The sequence below is a fragment of the Colobus angolensis genome, unplaced genomic scaffold (assembly GCF_000951035.1).
Source record: "Colobus angolensis palliatus isolate OR3802 unplaced genomic scaffold, Cang.pa_1.0 Scaffold123, whole genome shotgun sequence".
NCBI lineage: Eukaryota > Metazoa > Chordata > Mammalia > Primates > Cercopithecidae > Colobus > Colobus angolensis.
This window is the reverse complement of record NW_012113475.1, coordinates 500,165-524,434: the sequence shown is the minus strand read 5'-3', so window position 1 is coordinate 524,434 and position 24,270 is coordinate 500,165. Positions and strand designations below refer to the sequence as shown.

General features: G+C 37.7%; 1 protein-coding gene across 1 annotated transcript in view; it reads left to right on the top strand.

Annotated features, from left to right (window-relative positions):
• FAM13A (family with sequence similarity 13, member A) overlaps positions 1-24,270 on the top strand; it is a 342,193-nt gene that overhangs the window by 216,799 nt on the left and 101,124 nt on the right. The gene's annotated exons all lie outside the window — the stretch shown is intronic.

Here is a 24,270-nt window from a genome sequence, read left to right as displayed (position 1 = left end):
AGAATTTTCTAACAGTTCTTATCACGGAAGCATTCTAGTTGTTTTGTTTTCCAGATTGAAACAAGTGATTTAATCAACAGAAGTTATGTTAGGCTCAGAGTTAAAGTTGAATTGTTATTTTTGGATGCTTTCTCATAGTATGTTCAGTGGAAAATATCTGCAATTTAAAATGGAGATCAAAGTTGTCACTGGAACCAACTCTCACAGACTAATTTTGAATGTTCCTTTTTAACCAGCATGTTGCACATTATAACTGAAAGCAGACTTCTCTGGTATACTTGAAGAAAAAAACCTGCAATGTTTTTTGAGACAGAGTCTCACTCTGTTGCCCAGGCTGGAGTGCAGTGGTGCAATCTCGGCTCACTGCAACCTCCGCCTCCCAGATTCAAGCAATTCTCCTGCCTCAGTCTCCAGAGTAGCTAGGACTACAGGTGTGTGCCACCACGCCCAGGTAATTTTTTTTGTATTTTTAGTAGAGATGGGGTTTCACCTTGTTGGTCAAGCTGGTCTCGAACTCTTGACCTCATATGATCCCCCTACCTCGGCCTCCCAAAGTGCTGGGATTACAGGCATGAGTCGCTGCGCCAGGCCCCAATTTTCTTAAAATAGGTAAATTTGGGCTTGAATTTTATTTACTGGTAGCTTGAGTTTTATTTACTACTAGAATTACCATAATTCCAGAAATTATATAATTTTCATTTTAATAATATCTTCCATTATAACTTATAACCTATTTTTAAAATAAAAATACTCCAGGAAGTTGAAAGAAGTCATTAAACAGAGATATAATGTAGTTAAGGAGCTTGCCACTTTGTATTGCCTTATAGAAGACATAGCATTTGAGCTGGATCTGATGAAGATAATTTATATGATGAAGATGGTGAAGATAATTTAGATAGGAAGAGAAAGAAGATAAGAGTATTGTAGATATGCTTATTTAGGAGGCATAACAGGTATTTTGGAAATTGTAACTGGAAGTAGTTGGAGATAAGGCTGGAAAGACAGAGTGAGGCCAGGTCATAGGGGACCTTGAATGCCTGGTTCAAGTATTTTTTCATTCTTTCATTCGTTGAACAAATGTTTGGGTGGTTAACGTCTGGTTCTAGGAACTGCTTTAAGACTGGAGATGCAGAGCAATGAACAAAACCAAGCAGGCCCCTGTGTTAAGGAACTGTAGATTCTAATGAGGAGAGCAATAGAGAGACATGATAGAAAAAAAGACTGTGAGGAAGATGACTTCAGCTCTAATAAATGGAAGGTATTAAGAAATTATAACAGTTTAATAGACTGACACAAAGATCATTTTAGTTTGAGTAGTCAGAGAAAGTTTGTTCTGAGACATAAGGAGGGGGAGAAAGTCTGTAAAAATCAAGGAAAGAGCATTCCAGGCAGAGATTTTAGCAAATGCAAAAGAACCGAAATAGGAGAACCTCGATTTTATCCTAGAGGTAATATGAAGCCAGTGAAAGTTTGAGCTGGTTAGAGGAGGTGACAGATACCATGGGGAGTTAGTATATTAGGAAAAGTAACCTCCATCAGTGTGCAGGACAGATTGGAAGAGGTAGAGTTTGGAGGCAATTGCAGTGTTGGTTCCTTCAACAGATGTTAATCTTTATTGAAATCTAGTTATGTGGCATTTACTGGAAAGATGTAAATCTTCCACTTGGGGAGATAGAAGGTGAATGAATAAAAATTCAATAATTTGCCTTAAAGACACATTTGCTACGTGCCTACTATGTACTAGACACTGAAATCATACATAAGATTCAGGCGCTTCTCTTGAGAAACATACAATACAACTCACAATACATAGAAACATAAAATACAATTCAAATACAATGCAAAACAGTTAAGAGTTTATCAGGCAGGGAAATAGAGACAAGGGTGCCCCTGGAAGAAAAAGCAACAAGTGTGAGGACATTCAGGGCAGTGAGGACAATTTGGGGGAGAGCTGCAAGTGTGGCAGTGGATTCAGGACATCTGCAGTTTACAGTGCAGAATGTAGGGGAAGGTAAAGGTGAATTAAGAGACTAAGCTAAATAGGTCAGGTCGTGAAAAACCATATCCCATATTTGGATTTTCTCTTGAAAATGATAGGGAGTAATTCTAGGAATATAAGTAGAAAAATGATATAAATAGATTTGTATCTTATCAAAGATCCCCTGACAACCATGGAAAGGTAAGGAACAAGGAAAGATGATGGAAATAGTAAGAGGTGCTGGGAGACCAGCAAGCAGGCCTTTGGAGCAATTCAGTGCAACTAAGAACCTTCGTGAAGTCATTGTCAGTTACTGAGAACAGACAGGTGTGGACAAGTCTTTGTCCCTTGAGGGTGTGGGAGAAAATAGACTACTGCTTATAGGGGGGCTTGGTCCAGAAAGGGTTGGAGTCTTTCAATGTTTATTGTGTTTCTTCTGGGTTTTTTAAGTATCTTAATGAATCAAATGTTGGCAGGTTTAGACGCTTAAGGGGCAGAGCCAGTGGAGAGGAGAAGCTGATGTTGCAAACCAGGATGTAATAGAGCAAGGACCTCCAGGAGGGAATCCAGAGACCAGGTGGCCGTATCTTCTGTAAGGCAGCCTGGGTGCTGTACAACCACAAGGACACTTTTCACATTATAGCCTCTGTGAACAAACAGTGGTGGGCGGTGCACCTTCTGCACGGCAGAGAGAGAAGGTCATAAGCAATAGAAGAATTAGCCTTGGCCATTGAGGAACAGTTGGAAAAGAATAAGGGGCACAGATACAGTAGTCCTCTTTACAGTTTTCTTCTCTAGTTTAAAAATCATAGTCAAGTGGCTAGGTGACAAGAGATAGTGTCAATGTTATTTTGCCAAATTACCCTGTAAAGAATTATGTCAAAAATGCCTTAAGTAAAATAGTGAAAAGAAAAATTCAGATGTTTGTTGTTTATGTAATTTTTATTCTTCCAATCAGAAAATGAAAATAAGTTTCCTGCTTCCAAAGTTAACAAGAGCCTCCTTTTGAAGAATGAATCAGTATTTCTGAGATACAAATCAAAAAGTGAGATTATGGAGAGAAGGCACAGCTAGCCATTGCTGTAGCAACTATTTGTTCTTCTGGTTGTCATATGTTATCCCCAGTTAGAACAAATGCATAGCTGTATTTCTAAGTTTCTTATATTTTTTCTAGTTTGTTTTTCTAGTTTGTTTTCTAGTTTGTTTCACTCTATTTCCCAGGCTAGAGTACAATGGTGCAGACTCAGCTCACTGCAGCCTTGACATCCTGAGCTCAAGTGATTCACCAATACACCCACCTTGGCCTCTCAAAGTGCTGGGATTACAGGCATGAACCACCATGTCCAGCCCAACTTTCTAGTTTCTAAAAGTAGAGTCAGACAACCTTAAAGGTCTAGATACAACAACGTTATCCATGTTTAACCTGGCCACCTCTATCACACAGAAACTTTTTCAACTTCCTGTCTCTATCCATAGATCTACTGTATCTGTGAAGAGATGTTTACTTTTTAATTTGATTTACCTCCTTGAGAGACAAATTATCAAAAGATAATTGGAGATAATTAAAAATAAATTTTAAATCCTTTATATATCTTTGAAGTAACCAAATCATGTTAAATGTGTAATATAATGTAATTATATTTTTATTTCAAAAATGAAATATGAAGCTATTTTCATTTGCAGCTTTCATATGAAGCTATTGTACTTGCCAGAACAAGTTATTGGCTAGTTCATATATTTTAAATTAAAAAATAAATGTGCCTGTGTGGAAAATACACAGAGCCCACAAAATCTTTCTCCAAATCTTCTACTTAACAATTTATTATTTGTCCTAGTCTTAAATGGTAATATCACTTGGTAAAGTTACTAAAAGTCACTGAATTGTAGAAATAGGTGGGCTTTATGATATGTAAAATATACTTCAATAATACTGTTTAAACAAATACAAATGCAAAAAAAAAGCTGGAGTGAGGAGGGATATGCTTTAACAAGAATGTCACTTGATTACAAAATGCTAAAATACAGCCATTGTTATTAAGTCAATGCTGTCTGCAGAGAGAGTTATTTTGTTATATTTTAAGAGATTTTTGTCCTTCATACTTTTCTTTGACTACATCAGAGCATGGTGGTGGGAATAAAGGTCAGGTTCTCATGAAAGGTGATTCCTAAGCAGGGAGAGGAAGAGGGGGAAAACGCTCTTTGTTTTCTCATCCTGGCAGGATTCCAATTTGTAGCTTACTGTACTGTAATCAAAAGTTATTGAAGTAATCAGTATTTCGGGGAGACGTTAAAACAGAAAGAAAAGGCTGAAACATCTTGGAAGTTTCTTAAAAATTCATAGTTCCATTGTTTGTTTAAGCAGAAAAGTTAACCAGTTTGCTACTAGGATTAAGACAAGCTCTGTGACTCTAGGAAAATTGTCATTAGGTTTGAGTGTAAACAGAAGTTCATGGCCTTCTTTCAAGGTACTGTAGATAAGCTCACAATTAATGAAAGTTTTGTACTCGGGTGTCTCATAAAGAGATTAATATTAAATATTTTTATTTTCTACAATGAGAATAAAGAAATAGCTACCACTATGCCAAGTATTTCTCTAAAATAATATGAAGAATACGTAAGGAAAATGTCTTTGCTTATGTTACAGATGTGTTCTTAATTTGATAGATAAATGAGGGAAACATAATAAATCACTTTTCAATGTATATTAAAAATAAATCTTACCATGGGAGAGTGTGTTTCAGATGAGAGTTGTTCTATTCTAAAAGTACTTTCTTATCTATTTATTCCTTTTCCCAACACTTTTTCATTATTTAGGAAATACATTCTTCTTAAAAAATTTAATACATCAGTGATGGCTAAAGTTCCCTTTGATTCTCTTGCTTCATGATTCTAATTCACTCCTTTCTCCCCCAGGGGTAACTGCTATTACAGGTTTGGTAATGTGTTCTTCCAGACTTATTTCTATGGATTTCCCCAGGAATGTATCTCGCACATTTTTCAATTTTTTAAAAAAATTTTCATTTAGTAAATGTGTTGTGGTGCTTCACAGATTCTTGAAAATTCTCCTATTTCCTATATTGCTTCCCCCTCCTGCGATGTTCCTTCCTTTGCCCTTCTGTCCAAATTGCAGCATCCTCAAAGTCTCCTTCCTGGGCTGTCTGCTCTGTCTGTCTGCTGTTCCTTCCATGGCTAATCTAGTGCCACAGGAGGAAAAAAATAGAAATCAGTGTCTCAGGCCTGAGCTCAGTCCTAAGCCTCCAGCACCTGCCAGACAATCTCCACTTCAGGATGTATCTTAAACTCGCTATGCCCAAACAGAACTCACTCTCATTTTTCCCTCTCAACTTTGCTCTGTATTTCATTCTCCCAACCACCAGACTCAAAACCTTTTCTATCATCGGTCACCAAACCTTGTCAGTGTTTTTTTTTTTCCGTGTCTCCAACATTTCTTTCCTCATATTTTTTCCTCATTATCTCAACCCTAATGTAGGTCTCCATCACCTTGTGGTTAGATAATTGTTACATTTTATCCATCCCACTAATGTACTGGATTCATTTTTGTCACACAAATTATTCCAGTACCTCTGTCTTCAACTCTTAACTCTGTATGATGGCTTCTGGTTCTGTATTTCCCATTCAGAATTTTCTACTGAGCCACACTTATGTCACTCTAACTAGCAGACGTGTCTTCCCAGTCCCTCAGATAACCCAAACCCTTTCCCTTCTCCCTACCCCTGTCATCCAGTCATAGCCAGCCAACTCCAGAATGCTCTTTGACAGCCTCACTGCTCACTGCCTTTATTGGGCTGCACAGCTTCCTCACCCCTTACCATCTCCACAGACACAGGAGTTTAAACAGACTCCACTCCTGCTCAGAACTATATAGTGGCTTACTTGTGCCTAGCCTACAAAGAGCTCCTTGCTCTGCCCACTACCTGCCTCTCCAGCTGTCTTTCCTCCAACTCTATACTTGTCTTTTTCGCATACCTAGAGCCGTCAGAGAACCCACACTTTCCAGGACTGTCTTGGTTCCAGATAGTCTATTCATGATCCGATCATGTGTCATATTTTGTCTTGATACTTGCTTTACAAATTATAATAACCCTATGTATAACATCTTTTGGCTATATCACACTTCTGTCAGGCAGCCCTGTAACAATAATATCAGATCTTCAAAATGACCTTGGATGAAGAACCTATGATTCTGAAAAGGTTATTCATTTCACAAATATTTATTGAGTTAGATGAATTATCTAAGATCATGTAGTTATTATAGAGTCAGGCTGAGATTAAATACAGTTTCAGGCTGTGATTATTTCACTATTATTTCCTACCTGACTTCTACCTTGAGTTCCTTCCCCATATAAAAAGTATGTGTTTATATTTTCTTTCCAACCTGCTTATGAGTTTCTGAAGAAGACAGACTGTGTGTTAGGTCTCCTTTGTGTCCACGCTAGTACCGAGGGGGCATGTCCTCAGTTGCTGCTGCCCTAGTTGTTGTTGTGGTTTTGTTATATGTGCCCACTTTGAATTTGAATTCCACTGTCAGATGAGAACGCTGACCTTTCTTCATCTAGCTGACCTAGACCTAGGTTAGACATTGAAGTCTGACTCTAAAATAATATAATTTTTTAATGTGTCAGTTTTCTCTCTTCAGGTCCTTGGAAAGTACTGACCTAAGGGAATCTTGTACTGCACACCCTTAGAGATACTACAGAAGTCAGGACAGCCATGTGCTCTCATTGTCCCCACATAGTCGCTGTCCATCTTGTTGCATGTCTGTCCATCTATCTGGGAGAAATCCATTGTTTTACAAGGCTTGTAATATTTCTATGCAGCTCTCTGCACTTGTGGCAGAAAGTTTGTGCCTTGTGACACTTGTCAAAGAACACTTTATAATTTAATAATGTATTACAATAGTGCATTTCATGAGAATCAAACTTTCAGCAATATTAATAATGAATCAGTGTTTACAACGTTAACTGTAACCATTGCCCTTCAAGGTATCTAATCTGCAATTAAATATGACTGACTTCATTTCTGAAGTCCAGCCAGCACAAAAAGCAGTCATAACTATCCTGTGTTTGTACTTCATAAAGGGCACTCCAATTACTTCCTGAACATGTGTTTGTTCCCTTACAGTGTTTCACTCTCTGCTACTTGGAGTCAAGTTTCAGAATATTTTAATTGACTACTGAAGCTGAAATGAAGCAAGGATTCTTAGATACAAGATTTATAATCATATGTACAATATAATTTGAAAAATTACCAAATATCGTAGCCGACTGCATGGGCAGCTAAAGTAGCACCCGTATGAATGAGGGAGCGTCTCAGGCTGCCTTATGAGAAGCACAGTGTGCACTTCAGCACGCAGTTCCCCTGCAGAACTGCCATTTCCTGGGATGTTTCTACTCTCTGACTTTCGTAAGAAAGATATATTGAAAGGCAGACTGGAAAAGGGCCCCAGCCTCTCAAACTGTATTAGAAGAAATATCTAACTGTATCTTTGCATGCAGACCATTTTGTAATTTATTCTTGACCGCCACTAGCTCCCATGAAAAAATATCCCAAGGCCTTAGGTAAACTATTTCATATAAGTGAAATATCTATTAAAAATATTTTCTAGGCTTAACTCCAGTCTCCTTTTCAAATGAAAGTCTCCGATATTTCAGTATTTTGATTATTAAAGAACAAAGCGTTCTCTACTCATTCACCAAAGTCTGCCCTTCAATACAATTGCTATGACTACTTGAATTTTGACATTTTACTGGAATCCAAACTTCAATTAAATTTTTTTTCTAATTCTGTTTACAGTATGAGTAGTTAATGAAATGGTAGATAAGTAATGGCAAGTAAATGTATTGTCGTGTTTTCAGACAATTTCTAGTGGCATTTAGATCAACAGAGTATATCTGGACTCCTGTGATCTTAGCTGGATTTATTTTACTAATTCAAAGTTAACAGATTGATATTGGGCACAATCTATGTACTGCACATATGCACTGGGCCCTGAGGGGCCAGACAGAACTAAGGTGTGGTATGTATTGTTAGGTGTCTACCATCTACCAGTCCATTAATTGAGACAAACTTATACATGATTAACAATAGTATATAATAGAAAGATATTTAAAAACAGCACAACAGAAGTGATGTAAAAGCAAAGAGGACTTGTTAAATAAAGTTCAAGGTCTTCAAAGGTCCTTAAAAATCTGGCTAAGCCTGCCTTCCTGGTTAACGCTTCTATGGTTCTTCATCCTATATCTGAGCTACATTACAACCACATTATTTCAAATGTTTCCCAGTAGTTTCACAGTTCCGTATCTCTGCTGACATTTTCCCTTTTATCTGGAGTGTCCTTCTCCCATTTTGTCAATAGTCAGTTTAAATTTCTTCTTGTCTATGAAGTTCCCTCTAACTCTTGCACATTTTATATAAATAGAATCACATAATATGTATTCTTTTGTGTCTCTGTTCTTTCACTTAGCATATGTTTTGAAGGCTCATCCGTGTTGTAACATGTATCAGTACTTCACTCCTTTTTATGTCTGAACAAATAAATATTTCATTGTATGTATGAACCACATTTTGCTTATCCACTCATTAGTTGTTGGACATTTGGGTTGTATCTACTTTTTGGCTATTATGAATAATGCTAGGATGAACATTTCTGTAGAAGCCTTTTTATGGGCATATATTTTCAGTTCTCTTGGGTATAAGCCTAGGGGTGGAATTGCTGAATCATATGTTAACTCTATGTTTAACCTTTTGAGGAATGACAAAGCAGCTGCCTAGTTTTGCATTCCTTTCAGCAAAGTTTGATGGTTCTAGTTTCACTACATCTTCACCAACGCTTGTTATCATGTTTTTTTATTACAGCCATCCTACTGGATATGAAGTAATGTCTCATTGTGTTTTGATTTGCATTGCCCTAATGAATAATGATGTCGAACATCTTTTCATGTGTTTAATGGCCAACTGTATATCTTCTTTAGATAAACGTCTTTGCAAATTCTCTGTTAATTCTTTATTCTGGATATAAGACCCTTATCAGATATATGATATGCAAATATTTTCTCATATTCTATGGGTTGTCCTTTCAATTTTTTTTTTTTTTTTTTTTTTTTTTTGAGACAGAGTCTCACTCTGTCACCCAGGCTGGAGTGCAGTGGTGTGATCTCGGCTCACTGCAAGCTCCATCTCCTGTGTTCAAACAGTTCTCCTGCTTCAGCTTCCTGAGTAGCTGGGATTACAGGCGCGCGCCACCATGCCCGGCTAATTTTTGTATTTCTAGTAAAGACAGGGTTTCACCATGTTGGTCAGGCTGCTCTTGAACCCCTGACTTTGTGGTCTGCCCGGCTCGGCCTCTCAAAGTGCTGGAATTACAGGCGTGAGCCACCGTGCCCAGAGTCTTTTCAATTTTTTGATAGTGTTCTTTGAAGCACAAAATTTTAAATTTTGTTGAAGTCCAATTAATCTGTTATTTTCTTGTTTATAATGTTGATGTCACATCTAATAAACTGTTGCATCATGTAAGATCATGAAGATTTACATATGTGTTTTTTTCTAAGAGTTTTATAGTTCTTACATTTAGGTCTTTGATCTATTTTGAGTTAGTTTTTACATATGGTGTATGGTATGAGTCTAGTTTCATTCTTTTGCTTGTATATATCCAGTTGTCCCAGCACTATTTGCCGAAAAGAGTATTATTTTCCCATGGAATTGTTTGGCCCTCTTTTTCAAAAATCTGAACCTAATTTTTCAAAAAACTAATTTAGGATTCTCACTCTTCTCCCTCCCACCTTCATTTTCTGAGAACATTGACTTTCAGTTCAATACAGATGTGAGCATGGTTTAGATCTAAAAAATATAATAGCACAGTCCAGAGGTTTTCATCTTATTTCAAGCAGCAATCAGGAAAGACTGCTTTTATCCTCCTACCTCCCAAATCTACCAACAGATTCACATCTGCATCCTTATACTCTGCCTTTTCTCCCATTACAGTGGATGAGCTGAACCTGCACATCTCTAGGGTCATGTATGTGTATTCTTGTATGTGTACTCTGAGTCTCATTCCCTCTCGCTCAAGGGCTATGTTTCAATAGTCACCTCCCTCCTTTATATCATCACTTTCCCCTTTTTTTCTAGACTAGTCCCATGAGCAAAGAAATTTGCAATAAATAGCTCTCAACATTTTTGTAATCCCTCTCTAGAAACGATATCCCTCTTCTCTGTTGCAGCAAATCTCTGATAAAGGATTGTATGTACTTGCTGTCTTTATATCCTTTCCTCTCATTCTTCAACCCACACACCACTTAATGTGTTCTTGTTAAGAACAACAACCTCCATCATGGCAAATCCAAAGGTCAGTCTACTGTTCTCATCTTACTCTATCTCTCAGCACTATTTGACCCAACTGATCACTCCTTTTTGAAGCACTTTCTTCACTTTGCTTAATGTAACATTACAGTCTCCGGGTTTTTCTCTGGCCTTACTGGATATCTTTTCTTAGTCTCTTTTGTATAAACTTTCTTCTTTTCAAGACTTCTCAAATTTAGAGAACCCCAAGTCTCAGTCCTCTGACGTCCTCTCAACCTATACTCATTCCTGGGTGCTTTCATTCAGTTCTGTGGTTTTAAACACTATCTTTATTCATAAGCCTCCAAAAATTATACTTCTAGCTCTAGCCTCTTCATTATATTCCAGGTAGTTATGTCCAGTTGGCAAGACCAGCTAGTTAATTTGTTCTCCCCATCCTCCACCCCCCAGGGCAATGTTGGGGGGCAGATTCAACAATTATTAAAAATGTTAAGATGTTGACAGCAAAGCATAGGGCCCTTCCGAATACGGGCTCTGTGAGACTGCACATTTCTTTTTTTTGTTTTGTCTCGCTATTTTGACCAGGCTGGTCTCAAACTCTGGGCCTCAAGTGATCCTCCCTCTTCAGCCTCCCAAAGTACTGGGATTACAGGCATGAGCCACTGTGCCCAGCAAAAACTGCACATCTTACATGCCCCTGCCAGTTGAAGAAGTCCACTTCAATATGTAACAAGCATCTCCCATTCAATCTACACACAATAGAATTCCTAATTTACACTCCTAATTTACGTATTTTTCCTTGTCTATTGACTGTCTATTCCATGAGATTGTAAGCTCCATAAAGGCAGGAACTACAATTTTATTTACTCCTCTATACACTCTATTGCCCTAAAGAGTACCTGTTGAATGAATAAATAGATCTGTGCTTTATTTTTAAAAATAAGGTTTGGCTTTTATTTTTATAAATTTGGAATAACTAATGTGCTATTTTATAAATAATTGCTGTTAGATCTATAACCCATACCAGGTAGATTACATATTTAAACATAAAAATAAAATAGCAAAAGTATTGAAAGACAATATGGGTATATATGTTATAATGGAGCTGAAAAGGAGTTTCTAAGTGTAGAGTTAAAAAAAGAGAGAGGTTTCACAGTGTAACATTTTTAGAATTCTAAATGTCAAAAATAAAAGCCCAGGAACAAAATAAATAACATGATGATAAGAGTATTCGCATTATACAGAGAGAACATTTAATAGTCTTTATATAGAGAGAACACATGTAAAACAATTAAAAACACACAAGGGAAAAATGAAAAAATGCTATGAGCAGGAAATTCACAACAGTAGAAGTAAATGTAATCTCACGAATAATCAGAGAAATTTAATCTGCAACTCTAAGTAGCTGCATCTTCCAATGTTTATGAGCACAGAAGGAAATAAACACTAGCTGCAGGTAAAAGTGCAAGTACTGCAGTGAAATTTGTCACTATTTCTCAAACAGCTAAAAATGTGTCTTTTCTCATTAATTATCCTAGGAAATTATTCTACAGATAGCATTCTCAATGTGCTGAAAGACAGAGCTTCAGGATTTTTGTTCATAGCACTTTTACCACTCCTTTTCCATATTCAATGCTTAATAATATGGAGTCATAAAATAAGCTGTTACAAATTATATTTTGCTGCACAACAGCAGTTTTCAAAACTTTCGTTTCAAACCCCTTTGGTATATTGTTATGCTTAGGTATATCTGTGAGGGGTTAGGTTTCAGGACCTCCCTCGGGTGCCGAAATTCATGGACAACTTAAGTCCCTGATATAAATGATGTTGTATTTGCATATAACCTATGCACGTCTTCCTGTATACTTTTAGTCATCTCTAGATTACTTATACCTAATGCAATGTAAATGCTATTTAAAGAGTTGTTGTGTTGTCTAGGGAATAATGACAAGAAAAGAAAGTCTGCGTGTTCAATAAAGAAGCAATTTTTTCCCCAAATATTATTGATCTTAGGTTGGTTGAATCCATAGATGTAGAACCCATGGACACAAAGGGCTGCCTATATTCTTAAATGTCACTGAGAAAACAAAGAAATTTTATTTATGTGGGCTATATCTATTGATATATAGATATAACTGAAAAAGAAAGAGTTTTAATATGTATTTATCACTATTTAAAAATAAGATTTTTAACATAATTTTTGTTTGTTTGTTTGTTTTGTTTTGCTTTTTGTTTTTTGAGACGGAGTTTCACTCTTGTTGCCCAGGCTGGGGTGCAATGGCATGATCTCAGCTCACCACAACCTCTGCCTCCCAGGCTCAAGCAATTCTCCTGTCTCAGCCTCCCAAGTAGCTGGGATTACAGGCAAGTGACATCACGCCCAGCTAATTTTTTTGTATTTTTAGTAGAGACGGAGTTTCTCCATGTTAGTCAGGCTGGTCTCGAACTCCTGACCTCAGTTAATCTGCCCACCTTGGCCTCCCAAAGTACTGGGATTACAGGCATGAGCCACCGCGCCTGGCAAAGGCTGACAATATTCTTAAACGTTACTGAGAACACAAAGAAATTTCATTTATGTGAGCTGTATCTAGTCACATATAGATATAACTGAAAAATAAGCAGAGTTTTAATATGTGTTTATCACTATTTAAAAATAATCATTTTGGTCGGGCGCGGTGACTCACACCTGTAATCCCAGCACTTTGGGAAGCCGATGTGGGTGGATCACCTGAGGTCAGGAGTTCAAGACCAGCCTGACCAACATGGAGAAACCCCGTCTCTACTAAAAATACAAAATTAGCCAGGCATGGTGGTGCATGCCTGTAATCCCAGCCTCTCCGGAGGTTGAGGCAGGGGAATCACTTGAATCCAGGAGGTGGAAGTTGTGGTGAGTAGAGATCGTGCCATTGCACTCCAGCCTGGGCAACAAGAGTGAAACTTCGTTTCAAAAAAATAAAATAAAATAAAAATAATCATCATTTTAACTTTTTTTTTTTTTTTTCTTGAGGCAGAGTCTTGCTCTGTCGCACAGGCTGGAGTGCAGTGGCACAATCTCGGCTCTCTGCAATCTCCACCTCCCGGGTTCAAGGGATTCTCCTGCCTCAGCCTCCCGAATAACTGGGATTACAAACACCCGCCATCATGCCCGGCTAATTGTTGTATTTTTAGTAGAGAGGGGTTTCACCATGTTGGTCAGGCTGGTCTCAAACTCCTGACCTCAGGTGATCCACCCACCTCAGCCTCCCAAAGTTCTGGGATTACAGGCATGAGCCACTGCACCTGGCCCATTTATTAAATATAACTACATTTTGTAAATGAAAAAGAGTGAGAAGATCTCATTGTTTTACATTTTTGCCAAGCTGTAACAACTGGCTTAATATTAATAGAAGACAGCTGGATTCTCATATCTGCTTCTGCGTTAAATCTGTTGCCATATTTTAGAAAGTTTGACTGTACATTCATAAATGAATCAGAGTGTAAAAAAGTAGATGACATCTTAGTATGACTGTGACAATTTTTATACCTTGCAGATCCTCCCAAGAGAGTCTCAAGAACCTCCAAGAGTACTTGGGCCATAATTTGAGAACTTCTGCTATACAATGTAACCACTAAAAGTACTTTTAAGAACTAGAAATGTCACAGAAATGTATTACTGACTACTAAATGAAAAATAATGTTACAAAACAGTACATACTGCATAATCTTTTTATTGTGGTAATGTATATATAACACAAAATTTACCATTTTAATCATTTTAAGTACACAGTTCAGTGGTATTAAGTACATTCACATTGTCCCATCTTTTATATATGAATTTTTTTACAATGAAAGAATATAGAATTTTGTTAAACACTGGATATGGAAGCAGTGGGATTGTGTTTAACTTTAATCTTTTTTTTTTATTTTTTTCTACAATGATAATATACTGTATAATTTATAATGCAAAAAAATTTTTGTTTTAAGTCAAGGATGGATGACAAATACTTCAAGGAGGAAGTATTAATTGTCATATTTTAGAGAAATTATGTCGAGCAGGGGTCCCCAACCCCCAGGCCATGGACTGGTACAGGTCCATGGCCTATTAGGAACCAGGCCACACTGGAGGAGGTGAGTGGCAGGTGAATGAGTGAAGCCTCATCTGTATTTACAGCCTCTCCCCATCACTAGCACTACTGCCCGAGCTCCGCCTCCTGTCAGACCAACAGCTGCATTAAATTCTTACAGAAATGCGAACCCTATTGTGAACTACACATGCAAGGGATCTAGGTTGCACATTCCTTATGAGAATCTAATACCTGAGGATCTGTCACTGTCTCCCATCACTCCCAGATGGGACAATCTAGTTGCAGGAAAACAAACTCAGGGCTCCCACTGATTCTACATTATGATGAATTGTATAATTATTTCACTATATGTTACAATGCAATAATAATAGAAATAAACTGCACAATAAATGTAATCACTTGAATCATCCTGAAACTACCCACACCCTAGTCCGTGGAAAAGTTGTCCTCCATAAAACTGGTCCCTGGTAGCAAAAAGGTGGGAGACTACTGAGGTAGACTGACAACCGAACTGCTTTTTGACTTGCAGTTGTGACTTCAGTCATTCAGATGGATAAAATCCTCTGAATGGAGAAATCAGAATAGTCAGTGTGTGAGAAGCTGAGAAAGGATGAGTTTTGTTTTGATGGATGGGTATGAGCTAGGGAGGATATTCCAGGCTAGGAGAAAGACCTGAACAAAAACTAGTGATGGGAAAGCAGGGCATGATAGGGGGCAAAGTGGGTCATTCAGCTGGGCCCCCAGTCCATGTATGTGTCTGTAGAGGAGGAGAATACCAGGCCTGCTGAGCATGTGTGGAATTTAGATTTTACATTGTAAGCTATGAAAAGCAATCAAAGCTTTGTGACATGATTAAAGCAGTATTTGGGGAGATCCATTCTGTACAATCTGAATTTAAGGTGAACAAGACCAAAATAAGTAAAATTTACTAGGAAAAAAAAAGCTATAATGCAGAGGTTAATACAAATTTAAATGCAGGAAAGGGAGGGTGAAGGGGAATGGAAGAGAACAGTGGTAGTAATAGACTAATGGACAGGGAAGGAAGAGAGAGATAATAGTATCTCATTTAAACTTTTATTAACAAATTATTCATTCAGGTATCACTTGGTTCGGCCAAATTCGGTACTATTTGTTTTATAAACAGTGATTTGAAGTCTAGGATGATATTATTTCCAGAGGTATTTACAATTGTTAAAATTATTTCACTAGACTGTTTTTAAAGTTTTAAAATTGGATTGATTTGTTTTAAAGTTGTCTTCTTAAAGTAGTATTTTGGAGAATTATTGTGGAATTATCATTTGTTTTTAATGAATTTTCTTCTACTTAGTACTTTTATTGTATATATTTGGAGTGTAAAACATGATGTTTTGATATGCATAGTGATATGCTTACGACAATGCATTTTCTTTATATAAATAGTGAGTTAATTTCACTGCCTCTCTGCAGATTCATTAGTTTTATTGCCTTGCTTCATTAATTTATGTCTAACTTATTTCCTAATTTATTCGTAATTTTCTTTTTTCCACTTATATATGTCCTCACCAGAATTCAATGAGGAAAAAAAGATGTTTGGTTTCAAATTCTAATAATGCTCTATACATGAATGACACTAAGAAAAGATAATATAAACATATAAACAATTATTTGATGCACTGAGTCTAATTTTCTGAATTTAAATGGATTTTTTTTGCTAGGCATGGTGGCTCACATCTATAATCCCAGCACTTTGGGAGGCTGAGGCAGGAGGATCACTTGAGTGAAGGAATTTGAGACCAACTTAGGCAACACAGTGAGACCTTATCTCTACAAAAAAAATAAAATAAAATAAAAAAATAGCCAGGCATGGTGGTGTGCACCTGTAGAGCCAGGTACTTGGGAGCCCGAGGTGGGAAAATTGATTGAGTCTGGGAGATGGAGCCCTGGGTGACAGAGTGAGACTCTGTCACGTAAAATTAAATTAAATTAATAAAATAAATAAATTGGGTATTTTTTTTTAAGACAGAGTCTCACTCTATCACCCAGGCTGGAGTGCAGCGGTGTGATCTCAGCTCACTGCAAATTATGCTTCCCAGGTTCAAGCGATTCTCCTCCCTCAACCTTTCAAGTAGCTGGGATTATAGGCACCCACCACCATGCCTGGCTAGTTTTTGTCTTTTTAGTAGAGACGAGGTTTCACCATGTTGACCAGGCTAGTCTCGAACTCCTGACCTCAGGTGATCTGCCTGCCTCGGCCTCCTAAAGTGCTGGGATTACAGGCATGAGCCACCATGTTCAGTCTTGGACTTTTAAGTGGAATTCTAAGATATTTTGTTTCGTTTTGTTTTTGTTTTTGTTTTAATCAGGTCATCTAAAATGCAGGCGGAGTTTGACACTTTAAGGACTAATACTGTAATTTTTTATATAGGACCTATTCTTTTTTAAATACTCTGATTTTTCAAAAGAAAATGTTTAATGAACAAAATAAGGCAGAAGTCTTTAACTCACCGAGGTGCTATTCATTACTTTTCTTTGTTTTTTAAGTTCCGGGTACATGTGCAGGGTATATAGGTTTACATAAGTAAATGTGTGCCATGGTGGTTTGCTGCGCCTGTCAACCCATCACCTACATATTAAGCCCCGAATGCATTAGCTATTTTTCCTGATGCTCTCCCTCCCTCCAACAGGCCCCAGTGTATGTTGTTCTGCTCCAAGTGTCCATGTGTTCTCTTCATTCAGCTCCCACTTATACATGAGAATATTTGGTATTTGATTTTCTGTTTCTGCATCAGTTTTCTATGGAAAATGGCTTCCAGCTCAATCCATGTCCCTAAAAAGCACATGATCATGTTCCTTTTTATGACTGCATAGCATTCCATGGTGTATATATACCACATTTTCTTTATCCAGTTTATCACTGACAGGCATTTGGGTTCATTCCATGTCTTTGCCATTGTGAATAGTGCTGTGGTGAACATACATGTGCATGTATCTTTATAAAAGAATGATTTATATTTTGGGGTGTATATACCTGGTAATGGGATTGCTAGGTCAAATGATATTTCTGTTCTAGATCTTTGAGGAATCACCATACTGTCTTCCACAATGGTTGAACTAGTTTACATTTCCACCAACAGTGTAAAAGTGTTCCTTTTTCTCCTTAACCTTGCCAGCCTCTGTTGTTTCTTGACTTTTTAATAATCACTATTGTGACTGGCATGAGATGGTATCTCATTGTGGTTTTGATTTGCATTTCTCTAATGATCAGTGATGTTGAGCTTTTTTGTGTGTTTATTTCCCACATAAACATCTTCTTTTGAGTAGTGTCTGTTCATGTCCTTTGCCCACTTTTTAATGGGGTTGTTTTTTTTCTTGTAAATTTGTTTAAGTTCCCATAGACTTGATATTAGACCTTTGTCAGATGGATAGATTGTAGAAATATTCTCCTATTCTGTAGGTTGTCTATTCACTCTGATGATAGTTTCTTTTGCTGTGTAGAAGCTCTTTAGTTTAATTATATCTCATTTGTCAATTTTTGCTTTTGTTGCAATTGTTTTCAGTGTTTTCGTCATGAAATCTTTGCCCGTGCCTATGTCCTGAATGGTATTGCCAAGATTTTCTTCTAGGGTTTTTATAGTTTTGGGTTTTACATTTAAATATTTAATCCATCTTGAATTAATTTTTGTATAAGGTGTAAGGAAGGGGTCCAGTTTCAGTTTTCTGCATATGGCTAACCATTTCTCCCAGCACCATTTATTAAATTGGGAATCCTTTCCCCATTGCTTGCTTTTGTCAGGTTTATTGAAGATCAGATGGTTTTAGGTGTGCAGTCTTATTTCTGAGTTCTCTATTCTGTTCCATTGGTCTGTGTGTCTGTTTGTGTACCAGTACCATGTTGTTTTGGTCACTGTAGCCTTGTAGTGTAGTTTAAAGTCAGGTAGCATGATACTTCCAGCTTTGTTCTTTTTGCTTGAGATCGTCTTGGCTATTTGGGCTCTTTTTTGCTCCCATATGAATTTTAAAAACATTTTCTAATTCTGTGAAGAATGTCAGTGGTAGTTTAATGAGAAGAGTATTGAATCTATAAATTACTTTGGGCAGCGTGGCCATTTCATGATACTGATTCTTCCTATCCATGAGCATGAAATGTTTTTCCATTTGTTTGTGTCCTCTCTAATTTCTTTGAGCAGTGGTTTGTACTTCTCCTTGAAGAGGTCCTTCATTTCCCTTGTTAGCTGTATTCCTGGACTTATTCTTGATAACACAAATAATTATTACTTCCCCTTGTTTTTATTTTAAATATATTTTCACTAATTTATTTACAGGGTCAATTCAAATAAAAACACTTCACTTGGTGTTAAAGCAAATTAATTTTACCAGCCAGTATATGGACATTAAGAGATTTTTATGCTTGTGCTTGGTATTTCATGTCTCAGGAATATGAGGAGTTTATTTTATGTTTTATGGACAGCCAGTCGGTTACCATATCACACTAAACAATTTTGACATTTTTCTGAGGAAGCCCTGCTAAAGCCTGCTTCTCCGCTGTCAGGAAATATCATTTAACAAGGTGAAAGTTCATGGGGACAATTTAAGGCAGCTGATCTCAGGTGTGGTAGCAGCTGTTGTGTGGGACATGACTTAGTTTATGAGAACAGAAACACTATTATCCGGACTCCCACGGGAGATTTGGAGAAAGTCATGCCCAGAGAGTCCCATTCCAGGAAAATGTGCTTGAAGCACTTATTTATTGGCAATAATCACTAACTGAGAGTCCATCTGGCAAAACTGTGGATTTTTCCCTGTCCCAGAAAGTTGAGGAACAATTACATAAGTTGTCTCGAAAATTTTATTTTTAACCACTTTTTCTGGAGAATTATAGTCCCTCAATTCTTACAAGAAATTCACTTAAAAAAAAAAGCATCCACATGAATTTCTGTACAACTTTGCTACTTCATGTACCATGAATAATAATTGTCTTTTGATTTGAAGTCAGTACTTAATCCTTCTGGAGAATGTTTTGAATCTTATTTTCTGTATTTGAAATGTTGGAGCCAGTTAGTTGGTGAAGAAAGGAACCTTGAATCGTGCACTTCCAGCTGTGGAGGCCTATTAAACCCCACCTCTCTTAGTAGCTCTTCCCTCCGTCTTCACTGACAGCTTGACAAGATTTTAGAATCCAAATCAATGAACACTGTGAGCCATTTGGGAGTCCAGCAAGCCTATTCAGATAGAGTTTAATGAATTAAGCTCGTATCAATTTTAAAAGCAAGATACATCATCAGAATTAAAGACGGGTGTCTTTGGAAAAACAATGATATAATTTCTATCTCTATGGAATATTTTTCTTCTGCAATCTTATATAGACTGGATACATCTAATAAATAAATGAGGAAACACATTAAATTATGATGATTTTATTGTTTTTATTTTGGCCTTCAGTAATACAAGCATATTTATTTCACTGTTACTCAACAAAATAGTAGTACCTAACTAGAAATCCATTATTCCTGTTAGCCTCAGCTTGTTTGAGTATCATTGTTTGCTTTCTAAAACAAGCTTTTCATATGGTTTTGTAATGATTTCCCTCGTCCAGACTGGAGTGCAGTGGCCGGATCTCAGCTCACTGCAAGCTCCGCCTCCCGGGTTTACGCCATTCTCCTGCCTCAGCCTCCCGAGTAGCTGGGACTACAGGCGCCCACCACCTCGCCCGGCTAGTTTTTTGTATTTTTTAGTAGAGACGGGGTTTCACCATGTTAGCCAGGATGGTCTCGATCTCCTGACCTCATGATCCGCCCATCTCGGCCTCCCAAAGTGCTGGGATTACAGCCTTGAGCCACCGCGCCCGGCCCTGTAATGATTTCTTAAGAAATACTTGAGCTTGCTTACATAAAACAACTCACATACCACCTGTTATTTCCATATATTAGTTTTTTAAAGAGGAATACAATCAAGAATACCATTTAAAACTTGATTTTCCATCTGTTTTTTCTTTGCACCTTCCTCTTTCCTCTAACACCCGCACTACGTCCTTCCTCCACTTCAACTGGCTCCTGCCACTCAGTAGCAAAAGAAGTTTGTTATGGTCCAGTGTATGCCTCAGTGTTCAGACAACCATTATGTAAGACTGTGCAGCCATTATTGAATACACACACACACACACACACACACACACACACACACTCCTAAATATAAACCTCAGGTGAGAAGAAAGGATTCTTTATTTCCCATATCCAACTAATAATATGTATATCAGTAAGTAAGGATAATACTTTATTATCTTGAGGGGCTATTGAATGGTGGAAAAGGTGTGGACACTGGCATTTAGATACTGGCTCCATGTCAGCCACTTACTAGCTGAGCATTCACATTTATTGACTTCTTCATTTCCACATCTGTTAAAATGAGCACAGCATAAATTCACAATAAATACTTGTTGCTTTACCTATGTGCACTCCTCCAGCTTCTTCTCCCTTTTTTATTGACATTTTGTTGTTGTTGATGATGATGATATTGTCCTGTAAGCCCCAAAATCCACTAGTGTTTTAACACAGTTTGCTGGAAAACTAATTTACTGAGGATCTTGTATAACAACACCAGAATATCTAAATTATATGTGCACTAAAAGTCTTGGTTTCATGATTCTAAATAACTCATGTTAGATTTAGTCCTTACCATTTATAAATACCATGCATCTTTTGGAGTGCATTGTTCCTTAGTGTGTTTTACAAAGATTGACAAGAATATGAGGAAGAACTCTTGCCTGAGACTCACTCTGTCACCTAGGCTGGAGTGCACTAGTGCAGTCATGGCTCACTGCAGCTTCAATTTGCTGGGCTGAAGCGATCCTCCCACCTCAGCCTCCCAAGCAGCTGAGACCACAGGCACACACCACTATACCTTGCTAATTTTCTTTTTTGTAGAGATGAGATCTCACTGTGTTCCTCAGGCTAGAAGTACCTTCTTATCAAACTTGTAAGAAATAAGTTATTTTAATATATCATTCTATCTTAGGAAATAAACCTATCTGATTTTAAAACAATATCTGAAAATACATTACCGCGGCCAAGAAATGTTCTTGGTTCTTTGGTTGTTTTCAGTTGATGATGAAATTAAAAGAAACACAGCCACTTGGTTTTTGTTGCTCGTGATAGGACAAGAGCAAATGCAGATATTGCCAAACACTTGGAATCTGCTGAAGAAGTTATGTAAGAAAATTAGAAATCTGTAAGCCAGCTAAAATGTGGAAAAGGAAATTGACAACCTGGGAGAAACTGGATAATGTAGAATGATTAAAAGATTTCAGAAGTTTTGGATAGAATCTTACTTTTAGCACATCTGTGATTGCACATCAGTGTATAACACAGGTAGTTTATTCCTTATGCCAGTTATTTGTTAGTATTATTTTTCATTTGAACTTACATGTGGCATCTAGTTTATCTTATGTGTAGCTCTACAGTGGAAAATGTTAAAAAGTGGGTAGAATATTGCTTGATAAGTTTAAATCTAATAAACGGAGCTATACTTCAGAATCTAAAGAAGAGTAATTGATGTATCCATTAATTCATTCTGCACTTATTGAGTGTTCTGTGTCAGGGCTGCAGGAAAGATATAGTTCCTGTTGTAGAAAACTTGCATTCCAAAAGGAAGATAATATATACAATAGATTCCAATAATAATAAAACTGTGCAGGAAAAAAGATAAATATCATCGATACAAAGGGCTACATGACTTTAAAAGGTCAAGAGATTTCTTTGGCCAGAAATAGTGGTTCACACCTGTAATCCCAACACTTCGAGAGGCCAAGGTGAGAGGACTGCTTGAGCCCAGGAGCTCAAGACCAGCCTGGGCAACATAGTAAGAACCCCATGTCTACAAAAAAATAAATTAGCCAGGCATTTTGGCACACACCTGTGGTCTCAGCTACTCAGAAAGCTGAGGTGGGAGGCACACTTGAGCCCAGGAGGTAAAGGCTACAGTGAGCTGTGATGGTGCCTGCCATTACACACCAGCCTGGACAACAGAGAGAGACCCTGTCTCAAAAACAAACAAACAAAAGAAGATTTCTTTCAATTAGCCCAGACCTAAAGTATAGGTAGGATTTTTCCTGAAGGGAATGAAATGGGAAAATATTCCAGACAGAGGGAACAGCATGAACAAATATTTAGGATAGAAAAGTTCAGGGCAGATATGAAAATAGTGACCCAGGCATGTCTGGAGTTGTTTCCTCAGGGGAGGTTTAAGCAGCTGAATCACAGAGGCAAATTGAGGTTAATAGGTGGAGTGTTCTAATCATCACATTAAAAGGATTGGGGTTCACGTAAGAGGTAGTTGGGAGCTATTGAAGTTTTTGAGTACAAGAATGAATTACCAGATCACAAGCATGGTGGGAAATTGACTAATAGTGAAATGTGTGCTATGGTGGCAGAAAGAATATTTTGAAAGTTATTCTAAGAGTACAGATAACCTAGGCAGATTGATTATAGAAACATGATGGGGCAATCAACAGATTGGTTGAGAGTAGGAGAGGAGGGAGAAGTAAAGATGACTCATGGTTTGAATCTGATTCACAAAGGGAATAATAACATCATTATCAAGAAGGACCAGGAGGAAGAGAAATTTGGAGATCAGATAATATGAAGTCTTGAATGTTTGGGTTGATAATACTAATAATTATTGAGCACTTAATTATTTGCCAGGCACTATTCTATGTATTGTACATGCATGGTCTCATTTATTCCTTAGAGCAGCCTCAGAACTTTTGAACAACCTGCCGAGTTTGCACTGCCTGTCAGAGGTGAAGTCAGAATCCAGTCCCCAGAGGTGTAATTCCAGCACCCAACTTATTGAATGCATTTATTGAGTGGTGTTGGTCTTGGAGGCAGGGCTAAATGAGGAGGAAAGACAGATGAAATAAAAAGCGAATGTTGATCAGGAAGGTTTGGTGAATTCCCAGAAAAGATCACAGAGAACCAAAGACTTTCAGAAAACTGAAGGTGAGTGTTTCCGAAAAGTCAAGAGTAGGAGAGGATCTAAGAAAAGACATTTGGATTTAGTGGTCAAAAGACCCTTGATGGCCTTAAAAGCAGTTTTGGAAAAGTGGTAAAGGTCAAAATCCATTGGCATGGGATGGAGGAACAAGTAATTTATGAGGAAGTGGAAGCAGCAGAGATAGATTTGGTGGAAGTCTGTAAGTGGGAAGGAAGAGGGAAATAGCTCTGCAGCACCGAGACGGTTGGACTGCTGAGAAGCACTTTCTAATACCACTCACTTGGTTGCCTGTCATAGGGGAGAAACGAGTAGCGAGGGGCAGATTTAAGATGTAGGAGAGAGACCAGGCTGCTTCCCGAGGAAGGAGAAAATGATGAGATCCAATACACAGATAAGAGGCTTGAGTCCTATATGTGAGGACCCTTTCTCCTAAACCAAGAGGAAGTCAAAAAGAATGAGGCAAGATGTGTGTTGGAATGGGAACAGGGGTGATAGGTGGAGCAGAGAAGACCAAAGGCACTCACTTATGTTTGATGATCTTGACTTTCTCAGTCAATTGGCAGGTGAAATAATTAGTGAGTGAGAGAGGTTCTGGTTTGTGGCACTGGAGAAGATTTGAAGCAGTTGCTGTGGGAATGCAGTAAACAGTCAAAGATAATAAAAAAGGTTGCAACACAGTATTGTGGTTCAAACTAAGGTTAAGTATTATGAATTTTTAGTATAACTAGTTACCAAGTTATGAGACTTTTTTTTGTAATCTTTAGCACTCTGGCTATAGACAGCCCAGCAGGCAGGACTTATAAAGGGGGAAGAAGTGGGAGATGCTAGGGAATCCATTTTAGAAATAACTAGGCCGGGTGTGGTGGCTCATGCCTGTAATCCCAGCACTTTGGGAGGCCGAGGTGGGCGGATCACGAGGTCAGGAGATCGAGACCATCCTGGCTA